Below are 17,631 nucleotides of genomic sequence, written 5' to 3' on the forward strand. Positions count from 1 at the left end.
AGAAATGGAACGTTTATTAAGTGTTTGGATTCAAGACCAGAAAAAGAAAAGGTCAGGGACAAGCTTTCTCACAATTAAAGAGAAAACGTAAAGGGACAGACTAGTCCAAAATAAACTTTAATGATTCAGATAGGGTGTGTAATTTTAAACAATTTTTCAATTTTTTTTTTATCATTAATTTTGCTTTGTTGAATTGGAATTGGTATTCTTAGTTGAAAGCTAAACCTAGGAGGTTCATATGCTAATTTCTAAGCCCTTGAAGGCTGCCTCCTCTCTCAGGGCATTTTGACAGTTTTTCACTACTAGAGGGTTTTAGTTCAAGTGTGTCATATAGATAACACTGTGCTCATGCAGGTGGAGTTCCTAGGAGCCAGCACTGATTGGCTAAAATGCATGTCTGTCAAAAGAACTGAAATAAGGGGGTAGTTTGCAGAGGCTTAGATACAAGGTAATCACAGAGGTAAAAAGTGTATTAATATAACTGTGTTGGTTGTGCAAAACTAGCGAATGGGTAATAAAGGGATTATCTATCTTTTAAAAAAATAAAAATTCTGGTGTAGACTGTCCCTTTAAGCAATATATAAAGCTCAAAATCCAGCTGAAGTACCTTCCTTTAGTGCAAGCAGTGGCTGGTTTAGTGGTTTCTAGAGACGTTATGCTTTCCACAATGTTAAGCTGTCTGGTAAAGCTGTTAATGCAGATCATAAAGCTGCAAAGGCTTTTCCTCCTATTTTACAATAAATAATTAATGAAGAAGGCTATACCCTGGATCAGATTTTTTTATTTTGATGATGTCTGTGTTGGAAGCTAATGCCCTCAAAGACCTACATCTCAAAGGAGGAAGAACCAGACCACGGTTTAAGGCTGCAAAGCATAGATTGACTGTGATGCCGGTTGTCCTTTTTCACTCTGCTAACCCCAAAGCTTTGAAAGGAATTGTCAAGTCTAGTCTTGAGGGTAGATTTATTAAATGTTGTGTCCGCCCGACACCGCTAAATGCCGACAGCATACGCTGTCTGCATTTAACATTGCACAAGCATTTCTGGTGAAATGCTTGTGCAAATCTGCCCCCTGCACATTCGCGGCTATTCGGCCGCTAGCAGGGGGTGTCAATCATACTGATCGTATCCGATCGGGATGATTGCTGTCCGCCACCTCAGAGGTGGCGGATTAAATAAGGAGCAGCGGCCGTAACTTAGCAGCGGTCGTAACTTAAGTTTCAGCCAGACCTAAAACTTTGGGGGTAGATTGTAGCATCCACTGCTTGATAAATCTACTCATTGGAGTCTACTTTAGATCAAGCAAGAGAAGTTGGATGACAGGGCAGATGTTTACTAATCTTTTTTGTGAAGTTTTCCAAAATGTTTTTAAAATTTGTTGCAAATTTGGCTTTAAAAATACTTACTATTCTTGACAATGCACCAAGTCATCCTCCAACAGTTGCTGAATTTCTAACACATATTCAAGATGCTTATAGCAGCTACTGAGGGTGATAATGCACAAACAGTTCTTTAAATCTGGAAGCGATTCAACATCAAGCTTGCAATTTATATTATAGTGGAGGTCTGGAATGATGTCACAAAAGAATGCTTGCATTTTATTCAGCGTAGTAAAGTGTTTGACCCTTCAGAAGAGCTCCCCAATACCAAAGCCAAAATGTGTGGCTCTGGCAAAGGAAGTGGGATTTGAAGAAGTTTAGAATGAGGATGTTGAGGAGTTGATTCAGTCCTGTCAGGGTGCCAGGAATCAGACTGAGACGAGAAGTGCAAAAATAATCACACCTTTATTAATAGCAAAAAATAATAAAAAGTCCACAAGTCAAATAACAAGCCAGGAATCAAAACCAGAGCTGGTAGTCAGACGAGCCGAGTCAGGAGCCAAAGCGAGTAGTCAGACGAGCCGGAATCAGGAACAAGGAGAACAGCAGAGTCAGGAACAAGCCAGGGATCAGGAACCAGGAGGGACGTCAGACAGCCAGATAATACACAGGAGCTCTCACAAACAGGTCTGAGACAATGCAAGGGCAAAGCATACTGAACAGAGGCACTTTAAATAATAAGTGATGACATCACAATTCTGAGACTGCATCCTGTCTCACACGGATGATGTACACCAGTCTGGCCATAAAAGGAAGTGCAGGAAATGAGCAGCATCACACAGTATGCACCAGAGTCAGCAAGAGAGGTGAGTAAAATGGCTGCCAGCAGCACATGGCAAACAAAACAGGGAAAAACCCTGACAGTACCTTCCCCTCAACGACCCCTCCCCCGTGGGAAGACAAAAGGCTTATTGGGGAAACGGGCATGGAAGGCACAGAGGAGGGTGGGAGCATGAACATCAGAGGAGGGAACCCATGAATGCTCCTCCGGACCGTAGCCCCTCCAGTGAATCAAATACTGTACGCGGCCCCTGGACATACGAGAGTCAATAATGCTGCTGACCTCATACTCCTCATGGTTGTCAACAACGATAGGATGGGGAAGAGGCAACTCAGTGGTAAACCGATTACAAACCAATGGTTTCAAGAGAGAGACATGAAAAACATTGGAGATGCGCATTGCAGGAGGAAGGTCAAGAGCGTAGGCCACAGGATTGACCCGTCGGAGTATTCGAAAAGGACCAACATAACGGGGAGCCAGTTTATTGTAAGGCACATGAAGATTCAATTTGCGGGAGGACAACCAAACTCTCTCACCAACCTGGTAGGAAGGTGTTGGCAGACGCCTACGATCAGCCTGGAAGTTTTGGCGCTGCATAGAACGATGAAGGCAATCCTGAATCTGCACCCACGTGGAACGGAGTTGCCGGAGATGCTCCTCCAAAGCCGGAATACCCTGAGACATGAATGAATTGGGCAACAAGGATGGTTAAAACCCATAATTCGCCATGAACGGGAATAACTTGGAGGAAGCATTAATAGCACTATTACGAGCAAACTCTGCCCAAGATAACAGTTCAGACCAATTATTGTGGTGATCTGACGGAGGAACTGTTCCAGAGCTTGATTAGACCGTTCCGCAGCCCCATTGGATTGAGGGTGATATGCCGAGGAGAAGGAAAGCTGGATCCCCATTTGAGTACAAAAGGAACGCCAAAATCTGGAGACAAACTGGTTACCCCGGTCCGACACTATCTCCTTGGGTAACCCATGTAAACGGAAGACCTCCCGGGCAAAAATTGAAGCAAGCAACTGAGCGGTAGGCAACTCCTTCAAGGGAATGCAATGTGACATTTTAGAAAAACGGTCAGCCACCATAAGGATAACAGTATTGCCATTGGAAACAGGGAGCTCGACAATGAAGTCCATGGAAAGATGTGTCCAAGGACGCTCACCATTAGCAATAGGATTGAAGAAGACCCACAGGAAGACGTCGAGGAGTCTTATTCTGTGCACAAACTGAGCAGGAGGCAACATACGCAGCAACATCAGAATGAAGACCTGGCCACCAGAATTGTCGAGTGACAGACCAAATCATTTGGTTCTTGTCTGGGTGACCTGCGGCTTTAGGATAGTGGTAAGTATGCAAAAGTTTAGTTCAAAGATTCTCAGGAACAAAACACTTACCACTAGGTTTCTCAGGAGGTGCATTGGTTTGTGCAGCCAGGATCTCCTCCCCCAAGAGAGAAGTCAAATTAGTACGTATGGTAGCAAAAATATGGTCAGGAGGTATAACTGGAGAAGGTACAGACTCCTCCTTGGACAGAGGGCAAAATTGTCGAGAGAGGGCATGAGCCCTAATATTCTTACTACCAGGCAGGTAGGAGACCACATAATTAAATCGAGACAAAAATAGCGCCCATCTGGCCTGTCGGGTGACAAACGTTTTACTTCAGATAGATAAGTTAAAATCTTGTGGTCAGTAAGAATGAGCACTGGCATGCTAGTACCCTCGAGAAGATGCCTCCATTCCTTGAGTGCCAAAATTATGGCCAGTAATTACCTGTCACCAATTTCATAATTGCACTCCGCTAGAGACAATTTCTTAGAGAAGAAACCACAGGGATGCAAGGGACCGTCAGGCATAGGATGTTGAGACAAGAGGGTACTTACTCCAGTCTCAGACACATCGACCTCAAGAACGAAAGGCAGGACAGGGTTAGGATGAGCCAGAACTGAAGCGGCAGCAAAGGCAGTCTTAAGACTATCAAAGGCCTTAATGGCAGTAGGTGACCAATGGAGTGGATCATTCTCTTTACGGGTCACGTCTGTGATAGGTTTGACCAAGAAAGAAAAGTTTTTAATAAACTTTCTATAGTAATTGGCGAACCCCAAAAAACGTTAAATAGGCCGAAGACCAACTGGACGAGGCCACTGCAGAACTGCAGATAACTTGTCAGGATCCATGGAGAACCCTGTAACGGAGATAACATAACCTAGGAAGGTTACTTGAGTCTGATGGAACTCACATTTCTCGAGTTTACAAAACAGGCCGTTCTCACGTAGTCTATGAAGAACTCGTGTAACATCAGAACGATGAGCCTCAAGGGTGGGTGAGTGTATGATGATGTCATCCAAGTACACCACAACACACTGTTGCAACATATCTGTTGCAACATGCAAGCATATGGAACTCAATGGCATACTGAACAACAGATCTTGTACCTTGCTGAATGGACATGAGTCGTTTAGCAGCAGAGAAGGAGCGAGCTGGAACATTGAATACCCTACGAAAGGAGGCCACAAATTCAGGGTAATTTGAAATCACAGGTTTATTAGTCTCCCACAAGGGATTAGCCCAGGCAAGAGCTGTGTCAGAGAGTAACGAGATGAGAAGTCCCACCTTAGCTCTGTCAGAGGGAATCGCCTGAGGTAACATCTCAAAGTAAATGTCCACCTGGTTCAAAAACCCTCTGCACTGATTAGGATCGCCTCCATAACGCTGAGGTAGAGGTGCAGAACTGGACATGCTCCTGGTAGAACTAGGTGCAGCAGCGGAAACAGGAGCAGCCATAACTTACGGGACACTTTGGTCCAAATGTGCAGTGCGAGTCAGCAGGGTTTGCTGGGCTAGTGCAAATTGATCCAATCGGTGATCCTGTTCATCCATCCTGGAAATTATGGCAGGTAAAGGTGGATTATTGGCACCATCAGGATTCATGGCCCTTGTGTAATGTCAGGGTGCCAGGAATCAGACGAGAAGTGTAAAAATAATCACACCTTTATTAATAGCAAAAAATAATAAAAAGTCCACAAGTCAAATAACAAGCCAGGAATCAAAACCAGAGCTGGTAGTCAGACGAGCCGAGTCAGGAGCCAAAGCGAGTAGTCAGACGAGCCGGAATCAGGAACAAGGAGAACAGCAGAGTCAGGAACAAGCCAGGGATCAGGAACCAGGAGAGATGTCAGACAGCCAGGTAATACACAGGAGCTCTCACAAACAGGTCTGAGACAACGCAAGGGCAAAGCATACTGAACAAAGGCCCTTTAAATAATAAGTGATGACATCACAATTCTGAGACTGCATCCTGTCTCACACAGATTATGTACACCAGTCTGGCTATAAAAGGAAGTGCAGGAAATGAGCAGCATCACACAGCATGCACCAGAGTCAGCAAGAGAGGTGAGTAAAATGGCTGCCAGCAGCACATGTCGAACAAAACAGGGAAAAAACCCTGACAAGTCCCATGCAGAGGATCTTTCCGCACAAGATCTGCAACAACTTGTTGCTAAGGGTCCAGTGGAAGGTACAGAAGAAGAATCACAGCAAGCTCTCCCACCTCTCAGTTATCTTCTGCTTTAATTGTCATAAAGAAACAGTTGCAGTGGATACAAGATAATGATTATAATGCATAATACAGCAGGATTGCACCTTGTGGCATAAGGTCACATTTAGAGCCTTATAAGCAACTTCTTTATGACAAAACAACAAAAATTGGATGTCTTAGTCAAGGCAATACAAAATAAAAGAATAATGAGCTTGAGTCGTCTACCAATGAACCTGAGTCATCCACCAATGAACCAGAGTCGTCCACCAATGAACCCGAGTTGTCCACCAATGAACCCGAGTCATCCACCAATGAACCCGTCGTCCACCAGTGAACCTATATAATCCACAGATAAGCTTGAGCCACCCACCTGTCATGAAAAGCTTACAACTGCTTCTCTAACTTCAACATCTGCTGTTGTTGTTCTTAATGAACGCTGTCTTTTCGACTTGTTTTCACATACTCCACCTACTGCGAAAAATCTTCAAGTGGATCCCCACTGAAACTAGAAAATCTGTCCCCCATGCCCTCGTCAGTAGTCGACTGGACTACGTCAATGCACTCTACGCCGGGTCCAGCATCAAGCTCCAGAAATGACTCCAACGCATCCAGAACACGTCGGCCAGACTCATCCTCGACATCCCTCGCCAAAACCACATCACCGAACACCTAAGGAACCTACACTGGCTCCCCGTCAACAAGAGAATCACCTTCAAGCTCCTAACCCATGCATTCAAGGCCCTCCACAACATCGGTCCTGAATACATCAACCACTGTGTCAATTTCTACACGCCCTCCAGACAACTCTGCTCTGCCGACCAAGCACTCGCAGTCATCCCCCGCATCAAGAAAAAAACAGCTGGAGGAAAATCCTTCTCCTATATGGCAGCAAGGTCATGGAACTCTCTCCCGCTGCACCTCAGACAATCCACCTCCCTTACAAACTTCAGGAAGGACCTCAAGACCTGGCTCTTTGAATGAATCGTCTTCCCTTAGCCCCCCTCTCCCCCCCATAGCGCCTTGAGACCCTCACGGGTGATTAGTTTGCGCTTTACAAGTACCCAATAGATAGATAGATAGATAGATAGATAGATAGATGATAATGATGATGTTCTACAGCTATAAAATGTTTCATGTTGTTAAATGTTCTAAGTTTTGAAAACACAGTTTTAAAAAAAGTTACAACTACAGTACACAGTAATAAGCACTGTACTAAGTATAGGTAATACAGTAAAGGTTGTACTTACAGTACACTAATGTAGTATAAGCATAATTTTCCTTAATTTGATTATGCAGTAACATGCCAACACAATAGAATATTTTGTTCTCAGAAACCTGGTTGTCCAGATCTTTATTTTTTTAATACTGCATTTAATTCTGTAGTCAGCTACCAAAAAGCAGAAGGAAGGAATCAGACTGGAGCGTAATTAAGGCTGGGGCTCCTGGGGTTGGACAATAGGTTTAGTTAGGTAAGGAGTGCAAAAGATAAGCAGGTAGGCAGGGACAATAGGATTGGACTAAGGATAGATAAGGCAGGTAGGAGGGAGGGCTTAGGGGAAGGGGGTATATGAGAAGTGAATAGGAAGTGGAGCTCATAATAATTCTTTTTTCTATTTCAGGTTGGACGCACTTTGTGAAGAGGATGTCGGTGAGAAATAGGAAGATCCCAAAGAAATTTCTTAACGGAGACGACACCATATGGAGGACCAGGGCGATGCAGGCGCAAAGGAAGCTAAAAAGATTGGAAAAAGAAAAGAAAAAAGAAGAGCAGACCGGGCTGCAGAGGAAGAGAATGGAGGTACCTGGCATTGCGGAAGGACAGCAGGGGGGCGCAACAGGAGGGGAGCAGGCGCCATTGGTAAGTGCTGCCGAACATTTGCAGGTAAGTAGGCAGCAATGGGTACGGGAGCGAGGTTGCACTGTTTTCTGATGAGTCGGAAGATAGTGCAGGGGTCCCAGCGATATTTAGGCAGGAGATGGGCGGCAAGTTCCTGGAGCAGCAAGGCGAAAGGGGTCCCAGAGAGATCAGGACCAGCGCGCGCGATATGGGTGTTTTTACAGGGCGCGGCCATATTGGGAACCAGGCAGCAAAGCGCAAGGACGTGGAGGGAGGTGGGCGGGGCCCGGGGGTCAACGCTCCATCACATAAATGCGCGAGTTCACGGCGGCCATCTTGGATCCGCAGCGTGGACCAGATGCACAGTGTGGGTAATAGCAGCCGAGCAGCAACTGCAGCACAGGTTCAGCATTCAATAGCGTGGAGCAATAGCGGCATAAGCGATGGTGAGGAAGCACCAATGTTATCAGGGGAGTATAGCGAGGGGGCGGACATGACCAGGGCAGGGAAGCGCAAGGTAGAAGGGAGAGAAGCGACAATCCTGGCGGATCGAGCACAGGCAGCAGAAAGATACACAGGGCTGCAAGGGGAATATATATGGTAAACAGAGAATACAGGGAGGACAGTGAGCAAGGTTGGGGAGCGAGTAGGGGGATGGTATGCAAAGGGGGTAGAAACTACATAGAAGTACAGGATAAGAGGCAGGACGATACAAGGGCAATGAAGAGAGTTAGGGTACCAGAAGCAGTGGGGGACAAATACAATATAATTAGAGACACAGAAGGCTATACATACGTGCGGCAAGAGAGGCCAAGGGGAGCCGAAAGGGGAGGGGAAAAGGACAAGGAAAAGTTTTAAAAAAATCAAAAGGTGGTAACAATGGGTAAAGGGAGAAATGAAAAGGTAATCTGTGGCAAGAATAATGAAAAACTGTTGATTTTACAGAATGCAATGGAATCAAAGGCCTCTGAAAGAGCAAGGGAGGAAAGATCTGGCAGAGATGAGCAGACACCAGGAGGCCTACTTATCAAGCCGTCAACTTTCTTGCATTCAACGGCACCAATACGCTGGTCTAAGATCGCCTAACATCGCTGCCGCGGACCTGAATACGTTCTCCAAAGTTACCAAAAAACTGTCAAAAAGCCGCGCACCAAGTACGGGGCGATGAGCAGCGGACTGTTGTTAACTGACAGTCATCGATTTCGCTGCTCTTCGGCTTTTTCCCAGCTTTATTGGTATACTGTCACTAAACACCCACACTATACTACACTGTTTTACCCCTATCCTATCCGCAGAGCATCCTCTTCTGCCGACAACAACTACCGAATGAAGGTTCCTTTAAGTGACGTCATCCAAGATGGCGTCCCTTAGATTCCGATTGGCTGATAGAATTCTATCAGCCAATCAGAATTAAGGTAGAAAAAATCCTATTGGCTGATGCAATCAGCCAATAGGATTGAAGTCCAATCCTATTGGCTGATCCAATCATTGGATTGGAACAGCCAATAGAATGCGAGCTCAATCCTATTGGCTGATTGGATTAGCCAATAGGGTTGAACTTCAATTCTATTGGCTGATTGCATCAGCCAATAGGATTTTTTCAACCTTAATTCTGATTGGCTGATAGAATTCTATCAGCCAATTGGAATCTAAGGGACGCCATCTCGGATGACGTCACTTAAAGGAACCTTCATTCGTCGGGTAGTCGTCGGCAGAAGAGGATGCTCCGCGTCGGATGTCTTGAAGATGGACCCGCTCCGCGCAGGATGGATGAAAATAGAAGATGCCGTCTGGATAAAGACTTCTGCCGTCTGGAGGACCACTTCTGCCAGGCTTGGATGAAGACTTCTGCCCGTCTGGAGGACAACTTCTGCCCGGCTTGGATGAAGTATTCTGCCCGTCTGGAGGACCACTTCTGCCCGGCTTGGATGAAGACTTCTGCCCGTCTGGAGGACCACTTCGCCCGGCTTGGATGAAGACGTCTCCCGGTAAGTCGATCTTCGGGGGGTTAGTGTTAGGTTTTTTTAAGGGTGTATTGGGTGGGTTTTATTTTTAGGTTAGAGCTTTGGGCCGCAAAAGAGCTAACTGCCCTTTTAAGGGCAATGCCTATTCAAATGCCCTTTTCAGGGCAATAGGGAGCTTAGGTTTTTTTAGTTAGTTTTTTTGGGGGGGTGGTTGTGTGGGTGGTGGGTTTTACTTTTGGGGGGGTTGTTTGTATTTTTTTTTACAGGTAAAAGAGCTGATTACTTTGGGGCAATGCCCCGCAAAAGGCCCTTTTAAGGGCTATTGGTAGTTTAGTTTTCAGGGGGCTTTTTTTATTTTGATAGGGCTATTAGATTAGGTGTAATTAGTTTAAATATCTGATAATTTGTTTATTATTTTCTGTAATTTAGTGTTTGTTTGTTTTTGTACTTTAGATAATTGTATTTAATTTATGTAATTTATTTAATTGTAGTGTAGTGTTAGGTGTTAGTGTAACTTAGGTTAGGTTTTATTTTACAGGTAAATTTGTATTTATTTTAGCTAGGTAGTTATTAAATAGTTAATAACTATTTAATAACTATTCTACCTAGTTAAAATAAATACAAACTTGCCTGTAAAATAAAAATAAACCCTAAGCTAGCTACAATGTAACTATTAGTTATATTGTAGATAGCTTAGGGTTTATTTTATAGGTAAGTATTTAGTTTTAAATAGGAATAATTTAGGTAATGATAGGAATTGTATTTAGATTTATTTAAATTAGAATTAAGTTAGGGGGTGTTAGGGTTAGTTTTAGGGGTTAATAAGTATAATGTAGGTGGAGCGGTGTCGGGGAGCAGATTAGGGGTTAATAAGTACAGGGAGTGCAGAATTATTAGGCAAGTTGTATTTTTGAGGATTAATTTTATTATTGAACAACAACCATGTTCTCAATTAACCCAAAAAACTCATTAATATCAAAGCTGAATAGTTTTGGAAGTAGTTTTTAGTTTGTTTTTAGTTATAGCTATTTTAGGGGGATATCTGTGTGTGCAGGTGACTATTACTGTGTATAATTATTAGGCAACTTAACAAAAAACAAATATATACCCATTTCAATTATTTATTTTTACCAGTGAAACCAATATAACATCTCAACATTCACAAATATACATTTCTGACATTCAAAAACAAAACAAAAACAAATCAGTGACCAATATAGCCACCTTTCTTTGCAAGGACACTCAAAAGCCTGCCATCCATGGATTCTGTCAGTGTTTTGATCTGTTCACCATCAACATTGCGTGCAGCAGCAACCACAGCCTCCCAGACACTGTTCAGAGAGGTGTACTGTTTTCCCTCCTTGTAAATCTCACATTTGATGATGGACCACAGGTTCTCAATGGGGTTCAGATCAGGTGAACAAGGAGGCCATGTCACTAGATTTTCTTCTTTTATACCCTTTCTTGCCAGCCACGCTGTGGAGTACTTGGACATGTGTGATGGAGCATTGTCCTGCATGAAAATCATGTTTTTCTTGAAGGATGCAGACTTCTTCTTGTACCACTGCTTGAAGAAGGTGTCTTCTAGAAACTGGCAGTAGGACTGGGAGTTGAGCTTGACTCCATCCTCAACCCGAAAAGGCCCCACAAGCTCATCTTTGATGATACCAGCCCAAACCAGTACTCCACCTCCACCTTGCTGGCGTCTGAGTCGGACTGGAGCTCTCTGCCCTTTACCAATCCAGCCACAGGCCCATCCATCTGGCCCATCAAGACTCACTCTCATTTCATCAGTCCATAAAACCTTAGAAAAATCAGTCTTGAGATATTTCTTGGCCCAGTCTTGATGTTTCAGCTTGTGTGTCTTGTTCAGTGGTGGTCGTCTTTCAGCCTTTCTTACCTTGGCCATGTCTCTGAGTATTGCACACCTTGTGCTTTTGGGCACTCCAGTGATGTTGCAGCTCTAAAATATGGCCAAACTGGTGGCAAGTGGCATCTTGGCAGCTGCACGCTTGACTTTTCTCAGTTCATGGGCAGTTATTTTGCGCCTTGGGTTTTCCACACGCTTCTTGCAACCCTGTTGACTATTTTGAATGAAACGCTTGATTGTTCGATGATCACGCTTCAGAAGCTTTGCAATTTTAAGAGTGCTGCATCCCTCTGCAAGATATCTCACTATTTTTGACTTTTCTGAGCCTGTCAAGTCCTTCTTTTGACCCATTTTGCCAAAGGAAAGGAAGTTGCCTAATAATTATGCACACCTGATATAGGGTGTTGATGTCATTAGACCACACCCCTTCTCATTACAGGGATGCACATCACCTAATATGCTTAATTGGTAGTAGGCTTTCGAGCCTATACAGCTTGGAGTAAGACAACATGCATAAAGAGGATGATGTGGTCAAAATACTCATTTGCCTAATAATTCTGCACTCCCTGTATAATGTAGGTGTCGGCGGTGTCGGGGGGCAGATTAAGGGTTAAGAAGTATAATGTAGGTGGCGGCGGTGTTGGGGGCAGATTAAGGGTTCATAAGTATAATGTAGGTGGTGGCGGTGTGGGGGGCAGATTAGGGGTTAATAAGTATAATATAGGTGTCGGCGGGGCAGATTAGGGGTTAATAAGTATAATGTAGGTGGCGGCGGTGTTGGGGGCAGATTAATGTAGGTGGCGGCAGTGTTGGGGGGGCAGATTAGAGGTTAATAAGTATAATGTAGGTATCGGGGGCAGATTAGGGGTTAATAACTATAATGTAGGTGGCGGTGGTGTCGGGGGAGCAGATTAGGGGTCAATAAGTATAATGTAGGTGTCGGCGGTGTCGGGGGGGCAGATTCGGGGTTAATAAGTATAATGTAGGTGGCGGCAGATTAGGGGTGTTTAGACTCGGGGTACATGTTAGGTGTAAACATAACTTTTATTCTCCCCTAGGAATCAATAGGATATCGGACAGCAGCGAACATGAGCTTTGCTGCTTTCAGACTCCCATTGATTCCTATGGCATGCAGGAACGCTGGGCTGGAATAGTGCCGAGCGTACCTGGTAGAAATTTGATAACTAGCAAAAGTAGTCAGATAGTGCCGAATTTGCATTCGGAACATCTGTAGTGACGTAAGCATCGATCTGTGTCGGACTGAGACCGGCGGAACGTATGTTATGTCACAAAATTCTACTTTTGCCGGTCTGTAGGCTTTGATAAATAAGCGGAATCAAGCTCTCCACAATTACGCTGCGGAATTCCAGCGTATTTGTGGTTGACGGCTTGATAAATAGAGGCCCAGGTGCGAGCCGAGGAGTGATGAATAGGGAAAGAGAAGGTGGCAAACAGCGGAAACAAGGTAATAGAATCATGTACTATAGGAGTGATGGATCAGATAGTTCATCATAATGGGACTCAGAAGATGATAAGGTCCAGGGAGAGGGTTACAGGAGGATTTTAAAGTTTGTTAAGAAAATATATGCAAAACAAGGGAGGAAGGGGGATAAAGATACAATAAGGGGTGGCGAACATAGCGAAGGGGAATTCAATGCAGATGAGGTATCTGGAACAAAATTAATGCCGCTCACCACACATTTAAAAGCAAAAATAATAGTAAGGGCGCAAAAAGAAAAATACGTTGATGTATTCGACATTACAAGGTAGGCAATAGCATTAAAATCAAGATCTGACGATGCGAAAACTAAAAAGATTAAACAGTCATTCCCAGAGTGGGTAAAAGGGTTCCTAATATATGCGAAAAAATTTTTGTCAGAGAACCTAGATAAGGTTAAAAGCATGCTGAGATACATAAATTTTATCGCAGAATGTTACACAGCATACGAGGGATTTATATGGAAGGACTATGATGGGGAGTTCAGGAGGGGTAACATACAATTGGGAGATAAAGGAAGGAAGGATTTTGGGATAAAGATACTGGATATGTGGACAAGATTAATGAAACCCACATATACGCAGGCGCAGAGGCCCATAATGCAAGGAAGGCCCCCTAGAAGCGAGGGAAGGGAGTGTTGGGCATACAACGAAAAGAGATGTGACAGGGGAAATGGATGTAAATTTAAACATGTATGTAGATATTGCGAGGGCATGCATCAAGGCGCAGACTGTAGAAGGAACAATAGCGGGGGCAATAACAAAATGTTTTTTCGTGGCCAAGGGAGCAAAAATAATGGAGGAACAATGGCAAATGGCCAGAACGAGGAGGACAGGGTAATGCTGCAAAAAGGTTTAAAAGAAGGGTTTGTGATACCGGTAAGGAAAGAGGTTGTGGGGGCTAAGAAACCTAGGAATTTGAAATCTGCTATGGAATACCCAGAGGTATTGCAAGAAAAATTGAGAAAAGAAATAGAGTTGGGAGGATGGCAGAACCGTTTGATGAAATACCAATTAAGGAACTAGTAATATCCCCATTGGGCATAGTGCCCAAAAAAGAAGCAAGAAACTTTAGGATGATACAACATCTGTTTTACCCTAGGGGAAAATCTGTGAACAATGCAAAAGATAAATTAGACTCATGCGTGCAATACTAACCTTTCGATGCAGCGGTAAAAGTGGTCAGGCAAGCGGGAAAAGGGGCGATGTTGGCAAAGGTAGACATTGAGTCGGCGTTTAGGTTGCTTCCATTGAACCCGGAAAGTTTTAGGCTTATGGGTTGTAAATTCAAGGGTCAATTTTACGTTGATAATTGTTTGCCTATGGGCTGCGCGGTGTCATGTGCCATTTTTGAAAGGTTTAGCAAATTTTTACACTGGCTATTGAATATGAGAACAGGGTCAGGCGACATTATACACTACTTAGATGATTTTATGGTAGTAGGTCAAGCCGGTTCTGTGGCGTGTGCAGAGTTAAAAGAAGCGCTGTTGAGCATGTTGAAGGAGCTTGGGGTACCGGTGGCAAAAGAGAAATCAGAGGGCCCCACAAGCAGATTAATTTTTCTGGGAATAATAATTGATACTGAAAGGGAGCAATGTGAATTACCAGCAGATAAAATAGAGAAAGCAAGGCAGATGATAAGGGAGATGCTGGGAAGAAGAAAGGTTACGCTTAGAGAAATGCAGAAGCTATTGGGGGTACTTAATTTTGCATGCAGGGTAATCCCGGTCGGTAGAATATTTAAAAGGAGACTGGAGCTAGGGACAGCGGGAGTAAAAAAGCCAGAGAATATGGTGAGACTGTCAGGTGGAATGAAGGAAGACTTGAGGGTATGGTACTCATTTTTTAAGGACTTTAATGGAATTAGAATATGGCCCTCGAGGGTGTCAGCAGAGGAAATTGAATTGTATACGGACGCGGCAGGTAGCGCAGGTTTCGGAGCTTATATGCAGGGCAGGTGGTGCGCAAGCGAGTGGCCAGAAGCATGGAAGAAGGAAGGTTGGTCGAAAAATCTAGCATTGTTGGAGCTATTTCCCATAGTGGTTGCCATAGTAAAGTGGGGCCCAGTGTTAGCAAACAAAAGCATATTATGCTGGTCAGATAACCAGGGGGTAGTGGACGCCCTAAACAATTTATCCGTCTCTTCGGTCCCGGTGATTAAGTACTTAAGACACTTTGTGTTAAAATGCCTACAGAATAACATCTGCTTTAAAGCAAGGCATATACCAGGGTATAAGAATGTAGTTGTGGCTGCGCTTTCAAGGTTTAGATGGGAGTTATTCAGAAAGCATGCGCCAGGGGCAAGGAAAAATGGTGAATGTTGCCCTATTTCTCTCTGGCAGATTGGGAATGGATAGATGGAATAAAGAGGTTGATTGAAAGCTCAGTGGCCCCCCGAACATGGAAGACATACAGGAATTATTGGAGGCAATGGTGTCTGTTTAGGGGTAGCGCGAACCTAAGCGAAAGGGCAAGGTTTCTAGGATGGTTGTGGTTTTTAAAGGAAAGCGGAATGAAGAAAGGGCAGTTAAACACAGTATTGGCCGGGGTGTCATATTTCGCTAAATTAATGGGTAAAGAGGACTTTACAAAATCATTCGTAGTAAGAAAAGTAAGCAAGGCATGGCAAGTGGACGAGGAAAGAAAAAAGGATAATAGGGAGCCAGTAACGGAAGAGAGGCTGGAAAGTATGATGGTTTGCTTGCGAGTGATTTGTAACGGGAAGTGGAAGAAGCATTGTTTAAAGCAGCGTTCGCGATAGCATACGGGGGGCCCTGACGATAGGTGAATTAGTAGCATGCAATAAGTAGACAGGACAAGTGGGATAGAGACAAATGACGTAAGAATATATGACGACAGTGTGATGATATTAATAAGGAAGTCAAAAACAGACAGAGAGGGCAAAGGGGCATGGGTGACGATAAAAAGATCAGGGAAGGTAACATGCGCAGTGGTTTGCGCAAAAAGCTTGACAGGATTTAGCAGAAAAGACAGGAGATTGTTTTTGCGGCATAAGGACGTATCGAACTTGTCAAAATATCAGTTCAGGAGAGTAATGGAGATGACGATAGAAAAGCTAGGGTGGAAGCAGCATAGGTTCGCGCCTCAATCATTTAGAATAGGGGCAACAACTAGCGCAGCTGAAAAAGGGTGTTCAGAAGACCAAATAAAGAATTTAGGGAGATGGAAATCTAAGGCATACTAGTCTTATATCAGGCTAAAAAGCGATTAAAAGGGGACGTGTTAATAACACAAAGAAGCAACGGCATTATCCAAGGCAAAATCGTCTTAAATGTTTTATCACAGTTTAAGGTTTGTTACAGAGAGTGATTGTGTGTTATTGTGTTTGTCACTTTTTTGCAGATGGAGCATTGAGGGTGTGGGTAGTGGGACACTCTTACATGTACTGGGCCAGAGTAAGGGCAGCCGCAACGCGAGAAGGGGTACATTTAGGTTTTCTGCATAAGGAAGCCAATATCAGATGTTTAGGAAAAAGGGGGATGAAATGGGATGAATTGGTAGGCACAATACAGCAAGCCAGAAGGAGATGGGGTTGCCTGAACGTGGTGTTCATACATTTAGGGGGCAATGACATAGGAGCATGCCCGTTACATGAATTAGAAGAAAAGATGAGAGAAGTGTTGAGATGGTTGAAGGTAGCATAATATCCAGACTACACTGGAGAAACACGGATACCCAGAGGGCAGGGTATAGGTTGCGCAGAAAAATTAATCAGATACCGGCAAAAGAGATAAGAGAAATGGGGGGCAGGGTGTTGGAGCACCCATCGATTGCGGCCATGAAAGAGGAGCTGTTTCGAGCGGACGGGGTTCACTTGAACGAGGTTGGGAATGATAGGTTTTTAGAGGATGTAAGAGCGATGGTGGCACAATTAATTAAGGTAAGGAAAGGTCACAATAGGTAGGGTTGGCAGAAGAAGGTTCTTTGGTTGCGGTGAAAATGGGGCTGGCATGCTGGTGGGGCATAGAGGGGGCAGGAGGATCCCGCTACATATCCGGCCTGGGGTCGTGATCTGGTGGTCTAGCTACTGGGCAGGCTATGCAGTGGGTTCTTCTGTATCTCCTCATGCCTCGCCACAGAGGTTTGTGCCCCCCCCCCCGATGCGTGGCCCCATATTCTTGTAATGCTGTTGCATTGTGGAAATTGTGCAAAGTTGTTGAGTTCAAATGGAATTATTGAAATTTGCTCTAAAAACATAATTTATCCTTACCTGATAAATTTATTTCTCTTGTAGTGTATCCAGTCCACGGATCATCCATTACTTGTGGGATATATTCCCTTCCCAACAGGAAGTTGCAAGAGGATCACCCACAGCAGAGCTGCTATATAGCTTCTCCCCTCACATGTCATATCCAGTCATTCGACCGAAACAAAACAAGAAAGGAGAAATCATAGGGTGCAGTGGTGACTGGAGTTTTAATTAAAATTTAGATCTGCCTTAAAAAGACAGGGCGGGCCGTGGACTGGATACACTACAAGAGAAATAAATTTATCAGGTAAGCATAAATTATGTTTTCTCTTGTTAAGTGTATCCAGTCCACGGATCATCCATTACTTGTGGGATACCAATACCAAAGCTAAAGTACACGGATGATGGGAGGGACAAGGCAGGAACTTAAGCGGAAGGAACCGCTGCCTGTAGAACCTTTCTCCCAAAAACAGCCTCCGAAGAAGCAAAAGTGTCAAATTTGTAAAATTTTGAAAAGGTGTGAAGCGAAGACCAAGTCGCAGCCTTG

The sequence above is a fragment of the Bombina bombina genome, chromosome 1 (assembly GCF_027579735.1).
Source record: "Bombina bombina isolate aBomBom1 chromosome 1, aBomBom1.pri, whole genome shotgun sequence".
NCBI lineage: Eukaryota > Metazoa > Chordata > Amphibia > Anura > Bombinatoridae > Bombina > Bombina bombina.